Source organism: Urocitellus parryii, chromosome 4 (genome assembly GCF_045843805.1).
Source record: "Urocitellus parryii isolate mUroPar1 chromosome 4, mUroPar1.hap1, whole genome shotgun sequence".
Lineage (NCBI taxonomy): Eukaryota > Metazoa > Chordata > Mammalia > Rodentia > Sciuridae > Urocitellus > Urocitellus parryii.
The window spans coordinates 198,770,952-198,784,673 of record NC_135534.1 but is presented as its reverse complement, the minus strand read 5'-3'; the positions used below and the strand labels follow the sequence as shown (position 1 = coordinate 198,784,673).

General features: G+C 44.8%; 1 protein-coding gene across 3 annotated transcripts in view; it reads left to right on the top strand.

The window, feature by feature from the left end:
- Ttll11 (tubulin tyrosine ligase like 11) overlaps positions 1-13,722 on the top strand; it is a 238,071-nt gene that overhangs the window by 154,025 nt on the left and 70,324 nt on the right. The window lies entirely within an intron of this gene.

Below are 13,722 nucleotides of genomic sequence, written 5' to 3'. Positions count from 1 at the left end.
CATTATCTTTTAAAAAGGCAAGAAAGAAAGAAAAAAATGTTTTCCCAAACATTTTTAACTGTCTTGACAGCTCACATGTCACTTTCCCCACAAATGCACAACCCTTTGTTTTAACGATAAACGTGATCTAAAGAAAATCGCTGCTGCAAAGGGCGAGAGTCGCTGTTGCATTTGAAGTTGGAGTGATATCGCACTGTTTTCCAAACTGTTAACTCAGCTGGTGGAGGGAGCATGAAGGAACTAGAAATTTCTAAAGCTTTCACAAAATGCGGGGAGGTTTTCTGCAGGAGCAGAATGTTATGGAATTGTCGTCAGGAACAGTCTTTGAAATCAAGCCATGCAGTAGGTAAGGAAGACACTGGCCCAAGAACCAGCTAAATGACACCAAATGGACCTCACAAGACAAAGTCAGGGTGTAAGAGATCTACCCAGGGTCATCTGCAAAAACCAAATAGATAGATGTCCTCTAGGATACCTGTTGCCAAACCAGCAATCAATAGCTATAAAAAGACCACAGTTCTGGCTCTGGCTTTGCACTTGAACTCTGTAGTGTGTGAACAAATTTGCTACCCGCTTCTGAGGCTCAGTTTCCTTGGGTGTTGCCAACAATCATCTGGCCTGGGGCTTGGCATGCCCCTTCCCCTCTTCTCTGCTGCCCCAGTGTCTCTACCATGTGAAGTCGTTTCAAGTCCTTCTTCTGCAGAGCCTCCCCCAACCCTGCTCTCCTGAGAGCTTTCCCTCACCTCCAACAGTCCAGGAATGACCACAGAGGACCTGGGTCCAGCTCTGGCTCTGGTCTTCTTGTTGGGTGGCTCTGGGAAAATCCCTTCCCCTCTCTGGCCTCCTTTACATAGACCTAAAATGAAGGCTTGGCCCAAGTGATTTCTATACTCTTCCAACAGGAAACTCTAGAAGTCCATTAGCACTTCAGCTGGGTTCAAGCTGGCTGTCAGCATGGCTGTGAATCTTTGCTTGTTGGAGACCTAAAGAAGTGAGCCTTTGGGTTCTTCTGTTTTTAAATGGTCTTGTTTAGTTTAAGCAGCCGGTTTCTTAGATACATTTTAGTGAAGATGACTTTTTATTTGAAACCAGTTTTATTCTACAAACTGGTTTTAGATGGCAAAATGAGATGCAGTGGTGCCTCTGAAGAGCCCTGAGGTTCTTGTTTGGGATTTGGAGAATTTCTCTACCTCCTCCACGGTTTTCAGGCTAGAAGCTGACACTTCATGCTCTGAAGATCACGTGGCTGTGGCATCTCGTCTCCTCCCTTCTAATTTGTTGGTCATGCCTTGCAGTGTGTTGCTCTGGAAATCACACCATCAAGCTTGTTAGAAGTACAGGTAAAGCAGGAGTGTGCAGGTGTGGAGCGAGGCCCCAGGAGGTCCTCCTGTCACTTTTGGTATTGTAAGCACCAAGACACGAGTTTTGAGACCTTGATTTTGGTCCCCTAACAACTTCTCCCTTGCTTCCCATCCTTCGTGAAGTCCGAAAGCAGTGGTGCAGGGTGTTGGCGCCTGGGTTCTGACCAGGATCTTTGTCCCTCCTACCTGACCCTTTTGCTCTTCCACACACCGTGGGCTGCACCCACATTATTTGAGTTTCTAAAATATGCCTTTCCTTCCACACTTCCATTGGTCTACACTTGCAGTTTCCTCTTCCTGGATCCAGGAACCCCTCCCTTCCCACCTGCCACCTACCCAGCTCTGCCCAGGTCTTTCACCTCTCGGCTCTGGGTCTAGCTTCTTATGGAAGCCTCTCAAATCTGCCCTGGATGTCCCTTGTGATTCAAGAGCCCCATCACCCCTGTGCCCTCCTCTGGATTTACACTTGCACTGCACTGAGTGATCTGTCCCTACGATGACACCTCCACTAGATGGGAAGTCTTCCATGGCTGTGGCCGACTTGTTCAGTTTTATCTTTTTAGTACCGAGCTCAGTGCCTGGAGTCCTGGTGTCAACTATAGTTGAAAGAAAGAAAGAATGAATGAATGAATGAATGAATAATTTGACTAACTTGAATCACATTCCCCATCCCCAAACTCAAATTTTGAAATCCTGACCCCCAGTATCTCAGAATATGGCCTTATTTGGAGATGGGTTTTACAGAGGTAATTAAGTTAAGATGAGAGCATTCTAGTGGACTCCAACCCAGTATGATCAGTGTCCTCATAAGGACAAAGACACATAGAAGATGATGTGAAGACAAGGGAGAAGGTGACCATCTACAAGCCGAGGACAAGGCCTGGAACACTTATTCCTAGAAGACAATCAACATGTCCGTTTTTCATAATGAAGAAATCAGCTAGATGGACAAATAAATGAAGAGATATGTAGAAAAAACCACCTTGAATGGGAAAATGACTTTATTAGTTACTTCAATATTTAATGACTCCCTAGTGCAGCATTGTCAAAATGGGAGATGGATCTCTCTTCATTGCTCACAAGACACCAGCTCGAAGCATAATCTTTCATAAGTACTAATTATTACCAAATTTTTCTAACCTGGAAAATTTTTCTAACCTGTGAAAGCCTGGACGGGTTGTATTAGATACCATGATGGCATCCCTCTTCACTGACTCTCTGTCCCCTGCCGCACTTGAAAAGAGCCAAAGGGTCTGGTAATATATTAGAACTGCAAGGGACCTGAGCCCTGTCCATGCCTGCAGGCTCATTTTACAGATGGGGAAATTGAGTTGGAAGGGAATGGGAGTCCCTGGATCTCCCAGCTAGTTTGGGATGGCTCAGGGCTGGAATCTGATGCTTAGCTCGAATGCAGTCCCCACCCCAAGGAAGGTTTCTTCCCCCTTCTCTTATACCATCCACATGACTTACGTTTGGGGGCTGGAAACCTGAGTCTTACATGAACGATCTTCTCTCTTCCTTGTTGTCCCACTTCTCTCCCTTCTTTAGGAAGTAGCTCTGGTCATCCCTATTTTACAGATGAGAATATCAAGTCTCAGGAAGGTTAAGGCTCATATCAAGGCTATCATACCAGCAGAATGGAGATTTTTATCCAGGATGTGTTACTCCAAAATTCCCCACAACTCTGTGCTTTTACTTCATGGATCCTTATTCCTAGGTCTTAGCTAGTTAGAATCAATGACTAGAATCAATACATGGCAAATTGGGTTTTCATGGAAAACCACCATAAATGTAAGAATCCCCTGAGAAATCTGCAGTAAGCCTTAATAGATTTCCAAGGTCTTATTATCCTTGAGAGGTGGCTACTAAATGGACAGGAGTAAGCAAATAACTTGGCAGACATCAGGAACAGACACCTGGGGATTTCCTGAAAGAATCTTGAAGGACTTACGGACAGTAGACTGAAGGCGGTGAGCTTTGGTGAGTGGAAGACCAGCCTCTGTCTCATCCCTCTGGCTTCACATGTTGATTTCCCTCATCCATGGAGAACCTTTGTAAGAGGATCATGAAACCTCTGTATTTTGTTGTTTCTCCATGAACTCAGAATGCCTGCTAGGTGGGATCCAGAGAGGAAGAGGAGTACCTAGAAGGTACTCCATAAATATCTGTGAAATAATGAATTCTTTCATTTTGGAATCACTGTAATTTTTTTTAAAGTAACAGTTTGTTTACTGCCTAGCAGTTCAAATTTTGCAAGTATTTAAAGCAGTGTAAAAAACAGCTAGCACACTTAGTGATTTACTATGCTGAATAAAATAATTTAAGCCTATTAATTATAGAAGTGTTTCTATTGGGCTAGATATATTTTTAATCATAAACTACATTTCTTTAAAATGTGTATTGTGGTAATTGCTGGGTCTCTCTAAATCCCTAGAGAATATTTCATCTCTTTTTTCCTCCCAGGCAGGATGCAGAAAACCACTGAACCTTTAGAAGTAATATTCTCTTCTCATCATTGTTCTGTGTCCAGCCTCTGGGCTGCATCAAGCCCCCTTCAGCTGCTCCCTTCCCTTTTCCTACACCCCAGATTCCCAACAAAGCACAATCCCTGTGCTTCCTAGGAAATTGAAAAGCAATCCCCATCCCATTTGTGCAGGCCTGTTATGCATTGATGGTTACACCAAGTCTAGGGAACTTCACTACATTCACCTTTCAGGAGCTTACAGCCTAGCAGGAGACTTGAACAAATAATTCAGACTCGATAAAGACCAAGTAAGTGTTAAATGAGGTGCTTGTGATGAGCTATGGAAGGAAGAATCGGGGGAGGATTCATGGAGAAGGCGGGTATTTTTAAAAATGTATTGCATAAATGGATTCTGAGCAGCTGACATCCCAAGTTCACATTCTACACCAGAAACTCAGTAATAGAGTTCAGTTTCCAATTCTGGCTGTTAGGCTGCTGACTCAGATTCAGATTCACAGCTTTGAGAAGAGTCCAAAAAATAATTAGAGATACAAATCTCAACAACTGTTTCTTATTATTAGGAGAGCGATCACAGGTCATTTGAAAATATTGCTTATTCTCATTACTTCTAGCTTCACATGCTCTTATGTGAAATATTTTTAAACCCTTATTTGTGTTGAAATCAATAGAAAAATTCACCTTGTTTTATTGTCATCTCAGTAGTAAATTTTGTGACAAACAAAAGATTACAGACAGAAAAGCTTTGAATTGATGACTACAGGTTTATTTCTTAGCAACTTACAAGGTTATAGACTAAAGCCAGCCTTAAAGTGTTAATACCTATTGATTCAGAAATTTTGCTTCTGGAAATTTACACCAAAAATGTAATCCAAAATTACCAGAAATATTTTCTGCATGAATGTATTCAGCCAAATATGAAAATTGGCAACAATCTAAATATCTGTCAGCTTAAGGGGTAGTCATTCTGACATTAAAGATAATATCTTCAAATAATTTTGGTGATATGGCAAAATGCCTATGGTAAAATGTTTAATATATAAACAAGTTACAAGATTTTATATACCATATAGTAAGGTTAGTATGGTTTCAGTTATGTAAACTTATTATGTGCATAGAAGAAGACAAGAAGAGCATTTACCATGACATAAAAGTGATTATTCCTGCATAGTGAAATTGCACTAGGGAGTTTTGGTTCTTTTATCTGTTTGTATATTTTTCGTGTCTTCTACAAAGAGATATAATATTATGATATTAAAATCAGAGATATCAGAGAGAACCTCTGCAGCTTTGACTATTACTCACAGCACAGTTTGGCATATTCTGGGGTTTGAGGGCCCTGGGAACACAGCACAGAGTTAGCAGAATTTCTCAAAACTAAAGAGTGTGATGGACCAAACTTGGATTCATTTGAGTCTGTAACCTTGGGCCTAAAACAACAGGAGAGGCATGGAAGTCCAGGTGTAGGTCAACATGGGTGTGGTAGTCAGTTCTGCATTTCTGTGACACAACTTAAAGGAGGGAAAGTTCATTTGAGGTTCATAATTTCAGAGGTCTCGGTCCATAAATGGCTGAGTCCATTGATCTGGGCCCAAGATGAGTCAGAACCTGCTGCCCTGGTGGAAGAAGCAAGCAAGGAGTTGGCAGGGAGCCCGTCCAAAGGGCAGAGTCACTGGTCAGGTTGTCTCCCTCATGGGAAACCGAGTACCAAACAGACATGGCAGCAGAAGCCCAATTGGGTGGAATTGGCTCACCTCCATGTGGATGGGGTTGGTGGTAGCTACCAGAGTTGGATACTTCTCTTAGGCATGAGAATTCCAGGCTTAAGCCTTAACATCATCAGGGCTAAGATGATTGAAATTCCATCTGTGGGGCCAGGGTCAGCTCAAATCTTGTCAGTGCTGAGTGGGTTAGAGGATGCCTCAGGACTGAGGGACTCCAGCTGCAAGGGACTGGCTGGCCTTACTCTAGACGGGCAGCGTACTAAGCCTGCAATAATGTATAATAGCCAAACAGTTGCAGATGTTCCTTGGATGATCATTATTCAATGTGGAAATATTTTTAGTTAGAACTTTCTCCAAGGAAAAAAATGCTATTTCCTAAGAGAACTTCATCAGGAACATAGGAATTAAAGCAGTCGATGTTTCACAGTCAGATTTACTCCATATGTGCAGCTGAGTTGGTCTGAATCTCTAACCCACATTGTATTTGACATCCCTGAGCTGGCTGGGTAAGCTACAAAACCCTTGCTACAAAAATAAAGGGTAAATGTCATCCCATTCAAAGCACAGAAGGAAAACACACCTCAGTATTTTCTTTGATTACATTGACCTCATCCTTTTAATTGCACCATCAAACTTGCTCTCCCCGACACATTTATGAAGTATACACAGTCACCACAGAGGTTGGTGACTGTGCTACGTGAGCCACTGTTTGTGCCTAGGGAGGTTATGCATTACGTGTGTGTATATGCAGTGGTGTTTTTAAACATTTTATAAAAATAATGTGCATAAAAATAGCATGTATAAAGAGATGTAAGTATAGTCTCAGATACATACATGCATATTCATATTTATATAAAATCTCAGGGCTGGAGTTGTAGCTCAGTGGTACATGCCTTGCAAGTGTGAGGCACTGGGTTTGATCTTAGCACCATGTAAAAACAAATAAAGGTATTGAGTCCATATACAACTAAAAAATAATTTAAAAAAAAATCTCAATACCCACAATGACCTTGCCAAGGAGACATCATCCCATTCTAAAGAGAATAAAACAGAGCATCAGAAGATTGACTTATCCAACGTAACCCACCACCCAAGTGGCAGAGTTAGAAGTGGCAGAGTTAGAATTTGAACTATGGTTTGTTTTACACCAAAGTTGTTTTCACTAACTATCCAGCTTTGTCATGTGTATGGAAGGTACTTTGCAGCCAAGTCACAGGGGCTGCATAGATTTAGTCAAATATTCTTCACATTCCCACAGTGTACTTCTGGGTTCTAAGACCCAAAGAAAGAAGTAGTACGGAAAGAATGAGACAGACCTGGGTTCCCATCCTGACTCTGCCATCTGCTTGTCATGTGTTGTCAGGCAAGCGAGTCTCCTTAATCCTTGGTTTCCTTGTCTATACAACAGAGAGCCTGTCACTTATGATCCAGACTGTCACAGGGCCAGGTGAGGATTAGACATCATGCATGTGAAGATGATCAGTTTCAGATATGCAGGAGGCCCTCTGTATGTGGTTGCTCTTTATTACCTTTAGATAGAGGCCATTCTGTCTGAGCTTCTGCTCAGGGATGTGTGGTTTCAGTAGCCATAGGAAACCCCACACAGCTGGGCTCACCTGGACAAAAAGAGAATGAACCAAGATGATGCAGGCAGTTCTACAGTACAGAACCCATGGGCAGCCCCTGCTGGCAACCTTTGACCCTGAGAGGGAAATGCTAACTGAATGTCAGGGCAGAAGAGGCTCTGGATCTACCTGTTACAGAGAAGAAACCAAAGCCCAAATCATATGCCTAGCATGGCCAAGGCCATGCCACTGAGCACCCTGGGCTTCAGGTCTGTGTGCAGCTCCCATCTGTGCCAGAGAAGCAGCCCACAGGTTCAACTGAACTGCAGCACAAAGGGCTTGCTGATGACCTCCTCAGACTCAGAGCACAGGAACAAGAAAGGAGAGTGAGCCAAATCACCAGCATCCTACAAAGGACCTCTAAAAACAATGCAACAGAAACCCTAGGCTAAACTGATGGAGCACAAACCCAGCTGAGCACAATTAAAGACACAGTTGGTCTAGAGTGGGACATGGGGAATCAAAACAAACTGTGAGAGTCGTTCCTTTCTCCAAGGTTCCTAACGACAATGCTTTAGCTAATGCTTAGTGGGAAATGCCTAGCATTAACAATGGCTAAAGTAAGATTTTGGAGTCAGGCTGACTCTTCCTCAAAAGCTCCCTCCTTCAGCGCACACCCTGGCCCACTCTGCAAACATGTTAGTCAGTTTTCCTTTACTATACCTGAGGTAATCAACTTATAAAGAGAAAGGTTTCTTTGGGCTTACAGTATTGGAGCTTTCAGTCCATGATTGATTGGCCTTGTGGCCTTGGGCCCAACGTGAGGCAGCACATTAGGACAGAAAGAAAGCTGAAGAGAGAAAGGAAGAGACCAGGGTCCCATAGTCCTCTTTGAGGGCACATCCCCCAATGACCTAAAGACCTCCCACGAGGCCCTGCCTTTTAAAAGTCCCAACAGTACCAGCCTGGGACAAGCCTTTACCACATGGGCCTATGGGCCACACTTAAGATCCAAACTGTAGCCACATCACTGCAGTTGCAGTGAAGGATTGGTCTCAAAACAACAAATCCAGAGGACTCGTTTTATACACATAAAGAAGTTTATGCATCAAAATGTTAATTGGTTATTTCTGGGTGGGAGGCTAAGAAATATAATTTTTTAATCTTATCACTTATCCATGGTTTCATTCTTCCCCTATAGGGAATAGATATTGTTTTTAAACAGCAAGAAAAGCAATAAAAGTAATTTTTGGTTTAATCACATAATATATCTTCTGTCTCTAGCAACATAACAAAGTAGATATCTAATGAAATTCTCCTAGCCCATGCTGGATGATTTAATTTTTTTTTTAATGTGTAGATGAGCTGGTAGGAAAGTAAGGGAAATTCTCAGTGATCAGAAACAATGGGAAGGCACACTTTCAGAGGGGATAAGCAGGAGGCTGGGTTCTCCCTGCGGGCAGAGTCCCTGGTGGCCAGAGCTGGGGCCCAATATGTGGAGAGAGAAAACCTAGAGCCCCAACAGTGAGGGAAGTGTGACTGGAAGCTTCCATGTAAAGCAAGGACCACTAAAAGATCATGGCTTCTATGGGTGAGCTGCAGAACCCGTAAAGGGTGGTAGAGATACTCGCCGGGGTTGGCCTTGGGTCTGGGAGGAGAAGGGGTGACAGCCACTCCTCAAGAACCATGTGCCCACTCATGAAGGTTTTGGGTTGGAATTCACATGTCTTGAAAAGCAGAAAACTTACAATTGAGTTTAAAGGTGTCCTAGGTCTTTGGCATACGGTAGAAGCAAACAGCTCTTCTCTGACAGAATGAACTTTAAATCCAGGACTCAAAAATTCCAACCAATTGGGCTGGGGTTGTGGCTCAGTGGTAGCGCACTTGCCTAGCACGTGTGAGGCACTGGGTTCAATTCTCAGCACCACATACAAATAAAATAAGGTTCACTGACAACTAAAAATTTTTTTTAAAAAAATTCCAACCAATAAAGATCCAAAGAACACAGGTTTATAGTGGGGAAACTAAAAAAAAAAAAAAGGAAAATAAACCACACAAGTAAGAATAAGGAGAAAATGACAAAATTTAGAATCAGTTTCATAATGACTATGAATATTCAAATTATTATTTATATGGTATACAATAAATATGTTTAATTCCTTATAGAAATAAGAGTATCAAAAATAAAACCATTAGCAAAATTGGTATAAAAGAAAATGATCAGGCAGATTTTAAAAATAATTTAAATAGAAATTCAGAAGGATGGATTTAATACCACAGTAGACCCAGCTATAAAGAAATTAGACAACTGATAGACAACTGAAGATACATTTGAAGAAATGATCCAGAATTTAATGCAGATAATAAATAAGGAACAGAAAATAGAATGGGAGTGTTAAGATGTAGAAGATAGAGTAAGAGAGCTAACATACATTCTGTAGACGTTCCAGAAACTGGTAGTAGAAAGAATTCAGAGAGCTGGATATGGTGGCACATGCCTGTAATCCCAGTGGCTGGGGAGGTGGAGGCAGGAGGATCATAGGTTCACAGCCAACCTCAGCAACTTAGGGAGGCTCTAAGCAACTTAGCGAGACTCTGTGTCTAAATAAAAATTTAAAAGGGCTGGGGTTGTGGCTCAGTGGTTGAGTGCCCTTGGGTTCAATCTCTGGTACCAAAAAAAAAAAAAAGAAAAGAAAGAAAGAAAGAAAGAAAGAATGCAGAGAGGTGAGAGTCAAGCAAATTAAGGATGAGAATTTTCTCCTGAGAATTAGATATGGAAGACATCAATTACCAGATTCAGAAAGCCTACTGAATCCCATACAAAATAAATGAGAAGAAACCCACAGGTGACACACCATTGTGAAGCTGCTAAATAGCAAGGACAAAAAAAGGATCATATAAGCAGACATCAGAAGACAGCCGTCCTCAGCATTGTGAGAGGTGGACTGGCGGCTGCTCTTCAGCAGCAGCAGCAACAGTATCCAGAAGCCAGAGCTTCAGGTCCCTGGAGGAAACAACCGGGGTGGAGAATCTTCACCCCTGTGAACCGCATTCAAGAGAAGCAGAAAAGGATAGGCCCTGTAGACCCAGGAGGGACAGAGCCTTACTAAAGGCAAGTGCTCCAGTTAAATGCTAAATTTAGCACGAGAGGCTGTTCAGACCATTAGGAAGCACCTTCTGCCATGTGGGGAGCTTGATAAACACAGGCTTGAGAGGCAGGCTGTCCTGGGTTCAAATTCCACAGACTGGGTATAGGAACTTGGACTGCCCACAGTACTCATTGGCTTTCTTCCTCCATAGAGTAGGGGAAATAGTGTCTATCTCAATGGGTTATTGATGGGGTAAAAAAGTGCACAACACCAAACTCTGAATAGATATTTATAAACAACCCCCCCTTTTTTTTTTTGGTACTGGGGATTGAACCCAGCGGTGCTGGACCACTAAGCCACATCCTCAGCCCTTTTGATTTGTTATTTTGAGACAGGGCCTCACTGTGTTGCTGAGGCTGGCCTCAGCAATCCTCCTGCCTCACCTTCCCCAGTGGCTGGGATTCCAGTCATGCACCTCTGCACCTGGATATAAGCCAGATGTTTTAATTAATTCAACATATATTTATGGAGCAAATGATGTGCACTTGACACATTAGTTTCTGGGAATGTATCAGTGAACAGAATGGTCATAATCCCAAGTCTCATGGAACACACTCTGGTAGTAGTGGAATATGGGGAAGGAGAAAAATGGAGAAAGAAAAATAATTAAAATATTCAGTGAGTTAGGAGGTAATAAGTACTGTGGTGGGGAAAGAAAGCAGGGAAGGGCATACAGAGTGTCGGGGTCAGGGAAGGCAGCATTGAGTAACGTCCCAGAGGAGAAGAGAGCAAGGCAAGGGAGGAGGAGCCTCAGGCAGAGGGACTGGCCAGTGCAGAGGCCTCGGGGAGACTGTGCCTGGCAAGTTCAAGGAGGGCTAGAGCAGGGGGCCTGCGATGCCAGTGTGTCCTCTGATGCCGACTCAGGTCTGACAGGCACGGGGGCTTGTGGAGCAGGAGAGGCACCCTTGCAATGACAAGACTGTCAGGGTGCTCAAGGCTTCCCAGACTAGGCAAAGAAAAGCACCCAGCAGAAAGAGCAGGCATGTGGACCCAGAGGAAAGGGGTACAGGGCTCCTTCCCTGCCTAGCAGCTCGCTGGACACACCTCTTACCATGCTCCTCGAGGACACATGGGACACATTGGGTGAGGTTCAAACCTGTACCTGCCTCTCCCGTGGACTGACCTCTCCCACTATGGGCCCTGTCCAGGCAGCCTGCCATGCCCTACCCCTTGGAGGACACAGAGGACACTGGGAAGCTGTGTGACAGGATGGATAAGATCCTTGCGTACTTCAAATCCTACCACTGCAGAGGACAGGAGAGGGGAGAGGAGGGGGAAGGGAAAGAAAAAACAATCTGCATTGGGTAGGGAAGATGTGGTGAAAAGCATGACCACAGAGGCTATGCAGGGCACAGGGAGACTAGGAGGAAGCTAGAGTGCCCAGGGAGGGGACTGGAATGGGGACATGGCATAGACCACCTCCCTGATGAAGCACCTTTAGGAGCTTCTGAAGGGAGACCACCATGCAGGGGTAGCTGGAGACTTAGACTGCAAGTGTGTGTGTTTGGGAGCACAGTGGCGGGGGACTGTCCAAATTGTTGAAAGGGTTTGTAAATCGTGGGCTGAAAGCCTGGTGGAAGCTAGGAAAATCATTTGGGGCCATCACAGAGATGATGGTGATACTCTGAGAAGGCTGGGCCACTGGAGGAGAAAGAAAAATGACAGGACTGAGCCTGCAGAGTGACCACAGTTCAGGGTGGGTGAAAAACAGGCTCTGGCTGCTTAGCTTGAACCCCAGCTCTTCCATGTGCTGGCTGTGTGACCTCAGGGAAGGTGGTTAAGCTGACTGGGCCCATTTTCTGCCTGACAGGGTTAATTGTGAAGACCTGAAAATACTCAATGGATATCAGCTAAGTAGAAAACCAGTATGGGTTGGTTTTTTGCTGTTGCTTTGTTTTGTTTTCCATTCCTGGAGAAAACTCAAAGTACACTCACCTGTCCATGGTGGGTTAGTCAAACCCTGACTTTCAAGGAACTCCCTCTTTATATTTTCCTGTGTGTGCATGACATTCTGACATTCTTAGTTATACAGGTTTCCTTAATAAGTCCATTCGCTTCTAGACTGTTGGGTGAAACTTGAATTATTACGGCCTGAATTAAATCTGTCGAATAGGTACTTGGTTGACATTTACTTTCCAAAGCTCCTTTGGTGCGGTAGGGTAAACAGAAGACCCAGCCGTGACTCCCAGCCAGCGGTTCGGAGCCTCTGATCCTCTGTCCGTGCTTTTCCTTCAGCTTGGGCGCCCATCACACTCAGGCACTGTCCCATCCCTGGCCCAGCAGGAACACTGTCCCCCTTGACGATCATCTCCAGGCCTCCTCCTCTACGGCCTCTTCAGCTGCGCAGTCATGCTCATCCGCCCCAAGCCCCTGGTGAAGGTCAGGTTTCCACAGATTTCCCCATGCAGGCCTTTGTGAACCGTTTGGTAGGGAAGACGTGGGAAGAAGACGTAGGGAAGAACAGCATTTCTGTTCTCACATCCCCAATGTCACTCCTTTGAGGAATAATTAGAAAAAGAAGGACCTGAGTTTGGGGAAGGGAGGAGAGAAGCTGCAAAGGGCATGGCTGCGGAGGCTGGTCCTCAGGCTGCCAGGGAGGGGTGCTCAGCGCAGTTCAGGGCCTGGGCTTTGGAACTGACCCTCAGCCTGTCTGGAGAAGGGCAAATGATGGGGCAAGATAGGCAGATGGGCCGGGTTCCTGGGCCCAGAGTAAGAAATGTGGGGCCAAGGCCACCGGGCCGTGGTAAGGGGGCAGGTGAGTATGGTAGGCAAGGGAGGAAAACCATCTCTGTGCAGCACTGACAAGCAGGGGCACTCCCAGCATTCCCTGCTCCCCCTGCACTCCCAGCATGCCCCGCTCCCCCTGCACTCCCAGCATTCCCCACTCCCCCTGCACTCCCAGCATGCCCCGCTCTCCCAGCATTCCCCGCTCCCCCTGCACTCCCAGCATTCCCCGCTCCCCCTGCACTCCCAGCATGCCCCGCTCTCCCAGCATTCCCCGCTCCCCCTGCACTCCCAGCATTCCCCACTCCCCCTGCACTCCCAGCATTCCCTTCTCTCCCAGTATTCCCTGCCCTCTGGGTCTCTGATAAGGTCTGGAGCCAGATTTTAACAACCCCTGATCGTTCAGTGGAGATGTGTGGTGAAGCGCCACGAAACCACACACATGCTTCGTTGTGCACATTATCTGCAACAAAGCAAAACATTTTCCAGAGAGCTTGATCAGACTGCAAAAGAGAAAGGGCCTAAACACTGTCCAGGGAGCACAGTGACCAACCTACTGTTACTAAACTTAAGAGTTATAAGCTGAAGATAAGTCATATCTTTATTTAGTCTTTCATCTTTATTATTTTGTTTCGATGAATGCAGGACCGTAGTAAAGACTTTAACACTTTGTTCCTGACCTTGGTCTTCTACCTGGCCCTGCTCTTTCTTCTCAAC